Source organism: Plecotus auritus (genome assembly GCF_963455305.1).
Source record: "Plecotus auritus genome assembly, chromosome: 7".
NCBI classification, from domain to species: Eukaryota; Metazoa; Chordata; class Mammalia; order Chiroptera; family Vespertilionidae; genus Plecotus; species Plecotus auritus.
Window position 1 is genome coordinate 102,943,572 of NC_137774.1, and position 12,196 is coordinate 102,955,767.

The window sequence follows — 12,196 nt, forward strand, 5'->3', positions numbered from 1 at the left end:
TATTAAAGTTACTTGAGAAAGAGCTGATGCAAGAACACTCTGGCCTTCTTGTCTCTGTCCCCTCAAAACAGGGAATAAATCTCTCATGTGGAAGATGCCCTCTCTCAAGCTGGAGGTAGAAAGGCGTCCTCACCACCAGAGACAGGGAACCAGGGCTGAGGAGCCTACTTCTTTACCAACTAAGCACCCAAGCCTTCTTTGTCTTGTCAGTTCCTCACAAATGTATGGTTTCTTTGTTTAAAAAGTATAACAGCTGCCTGCATTGATCATTTATTTAGGTCTCATATCTATGAAACTTCCACATGTATGAATTTAAACTTGGGTTCTCCTATTCATTTTATGTCAGTTTAATTCTTAAACTGACTAGAAGAACCTAGAAGGATAGAAGGGAAAAAATGTTTCTTCCCCCAACAATTCCAAGACCCACTTTCAGCCAAACATTTTACATTCAATCAGCAAACAGCCTAATTTAATCAGCCTGAATCTTAATATTTGTCAAAGCTTCTTTCCTTAATCAAACTTTAGTCAACCTCTTCATAGTTTTCTTTTTGACTAGGATTTGCCCTTGAGCTCTGTCCTTTGCCTAGTTAGTCTAGTTTTGGTAAGAATCCTTTTTGTTTATTTTAGCAAAAATCTCCTACCCTTGATATTTGATGAAATTCTTTTTTTAAAATTTCTTTATTGATTAAGGTATTACATATGTGTCCTCATCCCTCCATTAACCCCCCAACCCCGCCCCCTCATGCCCTCGCCCCCTTGTGTTCATGTCCATTGGTTAGGCTTATATTCATGCATACAAGTCTTTTGGTTGATCTCTCCTCCTTTTCTCCACCCTCCCCTACCTTCCCTCTGCGGTCTGGCAGTCTGATCGATGCTTCTCTGTCTCTGGATCTGTCCCTGTTCATCAGTTTATGTTGTTCATTATATTCCACAAATGAGTAAGATCATGTGGTATTTGTCTTTCTCTGACTGGCTTATTTCACTTAGCATAATGCTCTCCAGTTCCATCCATTCTGTTGCAAATGGTAAGAACTCCTTCTTTTTTACTGCAGCATAGTATTCCATTGTGTAGATGTACCACAGTTTTTTAATCCACTCATCTGCTGATGGGCACTTAGGCTGTTTCCAAATCTTAGTTATGGTGAACTGCGCTGCTATGAACATAGGGGTGCATATATCCTTTCTGATTCGTGTTTCTAGTTTCTTGGGATATATTCCTAGAAGTGGGATCACTGGGTCAAATGGGAGTTCCATTTTTAGTTTTTTGAGGAAACTCCATACTGTTCTCCACAGTGGCTGCACCAGTCTGCATTCCCACCAGCAGTGCAAAAGAGTTCCTTTTTCTCCGCATCCTCGCCAACACTTGTCGTTTGTTGATTTGTTGATGATAGCCATTCTGATGGGTGTGAGATGATACCACATTGTTGTTTTGATTTGCATCTCTTGGATAATTAGTGACTTTGAGCATGTTTTAACATGTCTCTTAGCCTTCCTTCTGTCCTCCTTTGAAAAGTGTCTATTTAAGTCTGTTGCCCATTTTTTGACTGGATTGTTTATCTTCCTTTTGTTAAGTTGTATGAGTTCCCTGCAAATGTTGGAGATTAAACCCTTATCGGTGATGACATTGGCAAATATGTTCTCCCATGCAGTGGGCTTTCTTGTTGTTTTGTTGATGGTTTCTTTTGCTGTGCAAAAGCTTTTTATTTTGATGTAGTCCCATTTGTTTATTTTCTCTTTAGTTTCCATTGCCCTAGGGGCAGTATCAGTGAAGAAGTTTCTTCGGCATATGTCTAAGATTTTTCTGCCTGTGGATTCCTGTAGTATTTTTATGGTTTCCCATCTTATGTTTAAGTCCTTTATCCATTTTGAGTTTATTTTTGTGTATGTTGTAAGTTGGTGGTCTAGTTTCATGTTTTTGCATGTATCTTCCAATATTCCCAACACCATTTGTTGAAGAGACTATCTTGACTCCATTTTATGTTCATGCCTCCTTTGTCAAATATTAATTGGGCATAGTGGTTTGGGTCAATTTCTGGGTTCTCTATTCTATTCCACTGATCTATATGTCTGCCCTTGTACCAGTACCAGGCTGTTTTAAGAACAGTGGCTTTGCCGAAACCGGTTTGGCTCAGTGGAAAGAGCGTCGGCCTGCGGACTGAAGGGTCCCGGGTTCGATTCCGGTCAAGGGCATGTACCTTGGTTGCGGGCACATTTCCAGTGGGAGGTGTGCAGGAGGCAGCTGATCGATGTTTCTCTCTCATCGATGTTTCTAGCTCTCTATCCCTCTCCCTTCCTCTCTGTAAAATATCAATAAAATATATTAAAAAAAAAAAAAAGAACAGTGGCTTTGTAATACAGCTTGATATCTGGTATTGATATCCCACCTACTTTGTTCTTCTTTCTCAGGATTGTTGCAGCTATTCGGGGTCTTTTTTTATTCCAGATGAATCTTTGGAAAGTTCGTTGTAGGTCTGTGAAAAATGCCATTGGTATTTTAATGGGGATTGCATTAAATCTGTAGATTGCTTTGGATAGTATGGACATTTTGATGATGTTGATTCTACCAATCCATGAACACGGTATGTTCTTCCATCTATTTATATCTTCCTCTGTCTCTTTTTTCAGTGTCCTGTAATTTTCTGCATATAGGTCATTTACCTCCTTAGTTAAGTTTATTCCTAGGTATCTTAATTTTTTTGGAGTGATGGTAAATGGGATTGCTTAATTAGTCTCTCTTTCTATAAGTTCACTATTGGTGTATAGAAATGCCATAGATTTCTTGGCATTGATTTTGTATCCTGCTACATTGCCAAATTCATTTATTAAGTCTGTTAGTTTTTTGATGGAGTCTTTAGGGTTTTCTATGTACAATATCATGTCATCTGCAAATAAGGACAGTTTTACTTCTTCTTTTCCAATGCGGATGCCTTTTATTTCTTCTTCTTGTCTGATCGCAATGGCTAGTTCTTCCAGTACTATGTTGAACAGGAGTGGTGAGAGTGGGCATCCCTGTCTTGTTCCTGTTCTTAGGGGAAATGGTTTTAGTTTTTGTCCATTGAGTATGATGTTGGCTGTGGGTTTTTCATATATGGCTTTTATTATGTTGAGGTATGATCCTTCTATTCCCACCTTGCTGAGTGTTTTGATCAAGAAGGGGTGTTGGATTTTGTCAAATGCTTTTCCTGCGTCAATTGATATGATTATGTGATTTTTATCTCTCAATTTGTTTATGTGATATATCATGTTTATTGATTTGCGGATATTGTACCATCCTTGCACCCTTGGGATAAATCCTACTTGGTCATGGTGTATGATCTTTCTGATGTATTGCTGGATCTGATTTGTTAGAATTTTGTTGAGGATTTTGGCATCTATGTTCATGAGGGATATTGGCCTATAATTCTCTTTCATTGTGTTGTCTTTATCTGGTTTTGGTATTAGGGTGATGCTGGCTTCATAGAATGAGCTTGGAAGTATTCCTTCCTCTTGAATTTTTTGGAATAGTCTGAGGAGGATAGGTTTTAGTTCTTCCTTGAATGTTTGGTATAACTCCCCTGTGAAGCCATCTGGCCCCATGCTTTTGTTTGCTGGGAGCTTTTTGATGACTGCTTCAATTTCTTCCATAGTTATCGGCTTATTGAGATTATTAAAATCTTCCCAATTGAGTTTTGGAAGGTTGTATTTTTCTAGGAATATGTCCATTTCCTCTAGGTTGTCTAGTTTGTTGGAGTAGAGTTATTCATAGTATTTTTTAACAATCCTTTGTATTTCTGTGGGGTCTGTTGTTATTTCGCCCCTCTCATTTCTGATTTTGTTTATTTGGGTCCTCTCTCTTTGCTTCTTGGTGAGCCTGGCTAGAGGTTCATCAATCTTGTTTATCCTTTCAAAGAACCAGCTCTTGGTTTCATTGATCTTTTGTATTGTTTTTCTGGTCTCTATGTCATTCATTTCTGCCCTGGTCTTTATTATCTCCTTCCTTCTGCTCACTCTGGGCTTTTCTTGTTGATCTTTTTCTAATTCTTTGAGTTGTAGAGTAAGATGATTTACTACCATTTTTTCTTGTTTTTTGAGGTAGGCTTGTAGAGCTATAAACTTCCCTCTCAGGACTACTTTCATTGTGTCCCAGAGATTTTGGATTGTTGTGTTTTTGTTGTCATCAGTTTCCAGGATGCTTTTAATTTCTTCTTTGATCTCTTTGGTAACCCAGTCATTATTTAATAGCACGCTATTCAGCTTCGAAGTGATTGAAATTTTTGGATTGTTTTTATTGTAGTTTATTTCTTATTTTATGGTATTGTGGTCTGAAAAGATGCTTGGTATGATTTCAATCTTCTTGAATTTGGGGAGACTTTGCTTGTGACCCAATATGTGGTCTATTTTTGAAAATGTCCCATATGCACTTGAGAAGAACGTATATTCAATGGCTTTGGGGTGAAATGTTCTGAAAATGTCAGTTAAGTCCATCTGATCTAGTGAGTCATTTAGGATTGCTGTGTCTTTGTTGATTTTTTGTCTAGAGGATTTATCCAGTGATGTCAGTGGTATATTAAAGTCCCCTACTATGATTGTATTGTTGTCTATCTCTCCCTTGATATCTTCCAGGAGTTTTGTTATGTATTTGGATGCTCCTGTGTTGGGTGCATATATGTTTTTCAGGGTTATATCCTCTTGTTGTACCGATCCCTTTAGTATTATGAAGTGGCCTTCCTTATCTCTTGTTATGGCATTTACTTTGAGGTCTATTTTGTCTGATATAAGTATTGCTACCCCAGCTTTTTTTTTCATTTCCATTTGCCTGAAAGATATTTTTCCATCCCTTCACTTTCAATCTGTGTGAATCTCTTGTTCTGAGGTGGGTCTCTTGTAGACAGTATATATATGGGTTGTGTTTCTTTATCCATTCAGCCACTCGATGTCTTTTGATTGGAGCATTTAGTCCGTTTACATTTAAAGTTATTACTGAAAGGTATTTGTTTGTAGTCGTATCTATTTTTGTGTCTGTGTTCCTGCTTACCTGTTTATTTCTTCTTTTTACAGTATTCCCTTTAGCATTTCTTGCATTGTTGGTTTGGTGGTGATAAACTCCCTTAGCCTTTTATTGTCTGCGAAGCTCCTGATTTCCTCTTCAATTTTGATTGATAGTATTGCTGGATAGAGTATTCTTGGATTTAGTCCTTTGCTTTGCAACACTTTGTATACCTCCTTCCATTCCCTTCTAGCTTGATGTGTTTCTGTTGAGAAATCATTTGATAATCTAATGGGAGTTCCTTTGTAGGTAACTCTCTCTCTCTCTCTTGCCACCTTAAGATTCTCTCTTTGTCGATGATATTTGCCATTGAAATTATGACATGTCTTGGTGTGGGTCTTTTGGGGTTGATCCTACTTGGGACTCTCTGTACTTGTGTAACTTTTTTCTTCCCTATATCCAGAAAGTTTTCTGTCATTATTTCTTCAAATAGATTTTCTAACCCTTGCTGCTCTTCTTGTCCTTCTGGCAGCCCTATTATACGTATGTTACTTCGTTTCATGTTGTCCCAAAGCTCCCTTAGGCTTTCCTCCTGCTTTTTTAATATTTTTCTCCAATTGCTGTTCAGATTGAGCTTGTTTCTGTACTTGATCTTCTAACTCACTAATTCGGTCCTCTGCTTCTTCTAGTCTACTGTTGAAACTTTCCATGGAGTTTTTGATTGTAGCTATATCACTTCTCATTTCTTCCTGATTCTTGCATAGGTTGTTAATTTTCTTATCCATCCGATGTGTAAATTCCACGACCATTACTCTGAACTCTTTTTTGGTCATGTTGCATGCTTCAATTTCACTAATTTCCTTTCTTGGCGACTCCTCATTTTCTTTCCTCTGGGGATTGTGTCGTCTCCCCATTCTGACTATCACCAGAAGGTTCAAACTTCGAGTTGCGTGGACCTGGGCCGTGTGCCATGGGAACTTCGCACCACCTGAATTTCACTGAAGTGCTCCGACACTAGGATGTGTGGCTGCCGTGGGTTGGTGGAAACCAGGCTTTCCCAGGGTCAGTGTTCCCAGCGTTCATTGTGGTCTCGTGTGCACACCTAGAATCATTGACCCCGCCTGCACTGTGCTGTTGACGTGTGCCGAAAATGAGTCCCCTAGCACGTGCCAGGAGTCAGAGTTTTCCAGTGTCTGCACCAAAAATCGAGTATCAGAGTCTCTGTTGCCTCATGCGGCTTCTCGCTGAGAATCAGGGTCCCCGTGTGCGCATGAACCAAGAATTGGAGTCACTGGCTCTTAGTGTGAATGCACTGTGAGTCAGGGATCCCAGGCGCACACGGTAAGAAACAGAGTCAAGTTGGTGGTGCTCAGTGCTGCCTCTTGCCAGGAGAATTTGGGTCCAGGTCACCATGGGGGACTGGGTTGCACAATAGCTCTGTGGTGTGCCTGCGCTGCGGAAAACTGACTTCTGTGTGTGCTTGCCCAGAATCAAAGTCAGGTGGCACTGCCGCCCTGCATGGGCTTCGGGTTTGTTCACCCAATTGCATTGTGGGAAGCAGATTCCAGTCTCTCAAATTCCAGTTGCAGCGCTGCGATCCACACGCTCTCTCTCAAGCTCAAATTCACTGTAGGGGCGCTGTGGCTCCAGCGAGGGGTGGGTCTATCAGTTACTATGGCGCTATCCGTGAGCCTGCGGGGAGGAGGATAGGCTCTTTGACTCACAGAAATCTGCTGCCAGGAAGTCTGGATTCTTGTTGTTTGTTGGTCTGAAGCTGTGGTCGCAGTTCTCTGTCCCCAGTGGCTGCAGGGTCCTGGTTTATGTCTGAGACCAGGATCCTAGTCTCAAGCAGCTCTGTTTCTCAAGATGGCATGGTCTCCGTGCCCGCACCAGCCGCCCAGAAGTGTCCGCTTTGTGTGCAGGGCTCTGCTGTCTAAGACTGCCCGGTTTGGCAGCCCCTTGGAGGACCTGCAGAATCTAACTGTCCCTACCTCATACATACACATACCACACACGTCTACACTCTCCTCTATGGGTTCCTCACTCTCTCACACTCTCTCCCTCCCTACCTTCCTGCCGGTCGCCATCTTCCCCTTAAGCTAAATCTTGATGAAATTCTTTATCCTCCACCTGCAGCCTTCAGTCAGTTTAGCCAGAACACCCCCTTATCCCTGAGGTTTCCTCTTAGTAGTTTCCCACTCATTAACTCCTACCCTGCTTTTTTAACTATAAATCTCTACTTGTCCTTGTATTCAGAGGTGAGCCAAATTTTTCCCCCCTACTATAAAACCCACTATAGTAGTCTCTCTGAATAAAGTTTTGTTTTAGTTTTGGTTTATTTTAGAGAAAGGGGGGAAGGAGAAAGAGAGAAACATCGATACCATACGTGCCCTAAGCTGGGATTGAACCTACAACTTTTCGGTGTACTGGACAATGCTCCAACCATCTGAGCCACACTGGCCAGGTCTGCATTAGCATTCTTTAACAAGTGTCACAAGTAATGTTTTCTTTAACATATAAGTAGTTTGAATTAATTATTATAAATTTTTATTTTATGCGTTAATAATTATATACATATATATTATATCATTCATAAATATATGTGAACCAAAAATGATTAATGGAAGTCTTCGACAGAAAACTTAGCACTTTCTAGGGCACACTCTTCTAATTCTAATAGATTTGTGCCTTTCATTGACTTTGAGCTTTTTACAACTCTGTAAATTGCAGCTATTTCATTGAAATGGAAATAATTTTTGACCATAGACATGCAAATGAATTCCTTCAGTAGAGGGATGCTTGACTTATGGAAAAAGCCAACAATCCTACCTATTTGTAAATTTATTAAAATATTCCTAATTACCTATATCCATGTGGTAATTTAAATTCTCCCTTAAACCTGTTGTAATATCCTTCTGGTTTCTACAATAATTAATGATAAATAAAACTTCTGGCACGTGTTCATTTTATATTTGCATAAGTGTCATAATTTTACCCTTTAAAAATTTATTTAACTGGTTTCCTAATATGCCCCAATTTTACAGATGGAGTAACTAAGATTCAGAAAAAATAGGTAACCAGCCTATGGTGGCACCATTAATAATCTGAACTCACGATTGCTGAAGTCAAAGTACATACTTTTCCCAAACACTATAATTTTATTAATATAAACAAAATCACATAGAGTTTGAATGCTAGAGCACCAAATAGAACATTAGATCCTATGAAGCATGAAAACCCAACCAATAATTACTACTGATTAGATACTTAGCGATTAGAATTGCTAATTACATTTCAACTTAGCTGCTGTATGGCAATAAAAACAAAAATAATAGCTTAGTGAAGCATAAACAAAGTAGCCTAATGCAAATCCAACCATCAAACATGTCAATAAATTATTTCAATTAGAACTTGAAGAAGTCTCAGGTATATATTTCTTCTCGCCACTGAATCCTACAGTTATCAGAAACCATTAGATGATTTTGATTGGTTTTATACATACATAATAAAAGAAAAGAAGAATTGGAGGAGGAAAAGAAAGCAGAGAAAGAAGAGAAACAGCAGATTCAACATGTGACAAACTAAAAATTGCATATATATGATTCTGGAATTATGCTTTGTAATTCTATGACACTGAGAACGTTATTTAATCTGCATTAAGTCCTTTTCATATAATATGGGCATGAGACCACCTAGCATTAAACTATTAATATAAAATGAGAGAGTGATTATAAACCATCTGTCACATAAATGAGTTTTCATTACATTTTATTTCACTTTGCTCAACCCTATCCCTGACCCCAGATCATCCATTCAAAACAGTGAAGCAGAACTCAACCAGAATTTAGAATACACTTTACTATTAAGTAGTGCCAAACAGCTGACAGTGAACCTGAATGTTCAACTAGATTTTGTTTCTACTCTGTACCTATGCAATATGAATTACCAGTGACACATTTACAAAACAAGTAATTTCAACACTTACATTGGGAATGTCATAAAAAATGTGCTTGCCTTAAATGAAATGTAGGACAAACAAATGCCAAATGACTCAGAAGTTCTGATCTCCATCAAAGTGTCTGAAAGAAAGATTCACAGTGTTAACAGTGTGACATCCTGGAGGGACAACTTTTATGTTGCATTGGTTATCTTTGTGAAGTGACAAGCAAATATAGTCTTAAAGCCATTTAACGTGATACAGTACTCTAGATTTCCTCACTTAGCTACAGTTTTTGTGGGGTAAAGTGATAGGAGAGTGTTTGTTTTAAATCACATTCCCAATTTAGTTCATATAGGATAAATGGTGAAACATAGAGATCATCAATTTTTATTTTCCTAGCTTCTGCTATTGTCCTCAGTGACTTCGCTAAGCTCACCTTCCCCCAACTCTTCCAGAATGTTGCACCCTCATGAATCTCTCCAGAATTAAATAGACATCGAAATTAAATATAAAAACTCTAAACTTTCTGTGAAAACCCAAAACTATCTTCATGCTCTATACTAAATATCAATGTAAAATATGACATAAAAAGAGATTATTATTATTGAGTGGATAATTCATAAATTGTTTACAACTGCTGTAAGGTAAATGGAGCTTTCTATAATATAGAAGGAAAAAGAACTACAATAAAGAGAACACAAAAGGAGAGTGTAGGCATGGGTTATTCCCTGGATCTCTGGCAATCAACAATAGGTTAAAAGGCCTTATTAGACATAGCGATATTAAACATGAAGCAGTTTTTTCCTGGGAAAAAGTTTATTTCAGGCCTCCTGTGATTCAACTGAGTTTGAATACATAATCATGAAGCCACCATAGGACAACCTATATGTAAGTGCAAGCTGCTTGGCCTATATCTGTCTTTTCAGGCATTCTCGTTCATCTGCATGATAAAGAGGATCAGTCATACAGTTCCATCACCAATAGCAAAGATCAAACCTCTGCTACCAGCACCCCTTTTCTCAGTTACTGAATACCACAGTAAGTCACATGGGCACTTAACATGATGCTAGTAATACTCATAATCCTGATCATGGAATCAGTGTGGATGAAACTATCCCAGCTATATCCAGTCAAAGTTAGTCCTGTAGACAAAACTTATCCCAGTAAGTAACTGAGATAAAGAATAATATCAAGTTCCAAGATTTAGAAAATGGCTATGTCTGTTAAAGTTTTGTTATTCTCAATTAACAAAAGATGTGTCAGTGGGTAATTTAATAATACATTATTCCTTTTGGAATCTTCTGTTTCAACCCAAATAAGTCTACCATCAACTAATATACTGAAATTAAGTTCTGGCACTATTTGGAATTAGTATAGACCCCACATGCTAAGGTCTTAGTCTTTACAAGAATGTTCCTATTTCTGATGCCAGCCACAAGTTCGAGTGATCCTCAGGGTGCCTGCACTACTGACCAACTGGCTATTCATTTGGGGATTTCCATGACTCCCCAGATTTGATAATTTGCTAAAATAACTCACAGAATCAGGAAAGCACCAGACTTACAATGAGTTTTATTATGATGGATACAATTCAGAGCAGCCAAATAAAAAAACACACAGGGTAAGGTCTGGGCATGTCCCAAACACAGAGCCTCCACGATCTCAACCCATGGAATCAGGGTGTATTACCCTCCAGGCACATGGATGGGTTCACCAACCAGGAAACTCCGCTGAGCCGTGGGTCTAGGGAATTTACTGGGGTTATATTCTATCCTTGGCCACATCATTGAAATTAATCTCCAGTCCTCCTCCCCTCACTGGAGGTTGGACAAAGTCCCAACCCTCTCATCACATGACTGCCTTATGACCAGCCTCCTTGAAACTAGCTAAGCGACAGCCATGAATAACCTCATTAGTACAAACTCAGAAGGGAATCATGAATAATAACGACACTTTTATTATTCAGGAAATCCAAAGGATTTAGTCCCCCTCCCAGGATCCAGGGAAGAAAGCTAGCCAAACCTTTATTACACAACATGGGGACATGTTGTAATTTCAAACGAACCCAAGACAAGTCCTGAATGTGGAACTGATGATTGAATCATGTGTTGGGAAACATTAGTCACTTGTTTCTTCTGTACCAGAACCATGTGATCAGCTTAGTAGGCAATTAAAACTGTCAGCTCTCTCGTTGCTTATCCTGTCTTTAGAAAATAATGGAACTTGCAGCCTGAAAACAGAACTGCTTCAGGGGCATTGATGCCATGTGGACACTCCCACATAGCCTAACAGTGGTTGGCAAACTCATTAGTCAACAGAGCCAAATATCAACAGTACAACTGAAATTTCTTTTGAGAACCAAATTTTTTAAACTTAAACTTCTTCTAACGCCACTTCTTCAAAATAGACTCACCCAGGCCGTGGTATTTTGTGGAAGAGCCACACTCAAGGGGCCAAAGAGCCACATGTGGCTGGCGAGCCGCAGTTTGCCAACCACTGTCCTACAACATTTAGCGCTCTCATTTTACTTGTAGGGGTCTATTTTGCTCTCTAAAAAATCTGGACCCTCAGTCTAAAGAAAAGGGCTTCTTCCTTAAGTACTGACAGGCTTGGATGATGGTTCTTTTCATATATCCAGTTTGAAGTAGTTGATGCTCTGTAGCAAACACCTCTAGGAGATCAATGTTATCAGTTATCAGTGAAAGTGGGATTGTTGAGGTACTACTGGAATAAGCATTTCTGGAGGCCCCCACAGAGGATGTGATATGGTAGAAAGCTCTATTTCCATGGAATTACATCCCTGGGTTTCCAAAGCCCCATTTCCCGTGTAGCTGGGGTTTCAGTAAAGCTAGAATCAAAATCGGTGTCCAGAGTTTTCTTTTCATGTTGGAGTTGGGTCCAGTTCAGCATCAGGCTAGTTACAGTCCATTAGTCCAGTGTGTGGGAGGTCCACATGGCTGTGGGTCATGTAGTGAATGCAGGGAAGCAGGAGCAAAAGAGTCTGGGCCACAAGCCCAGAGGCACACAAGTTCCCAGAGAACCAAAAAAGCGAACTTTTTTGTTTAGGGGGTTATACACCCCAAATATTTTTGCCCCTGCAGTGGCCATGCCCATTTTGGCCAAACATCTCTGACCCCAGGTGTAATTAACAGGCAAGTATCTTCCCAATGTCATCCCAACTTTACTGGGCACGTGTCTATCTTTCCTTTGTCCAGTCCCCTTCCCCCAGTGTTTTGCAGGGAACATGCCTATAATGCCTGGCCTTCCCTTTGCTCCTTTCCTATTATTAA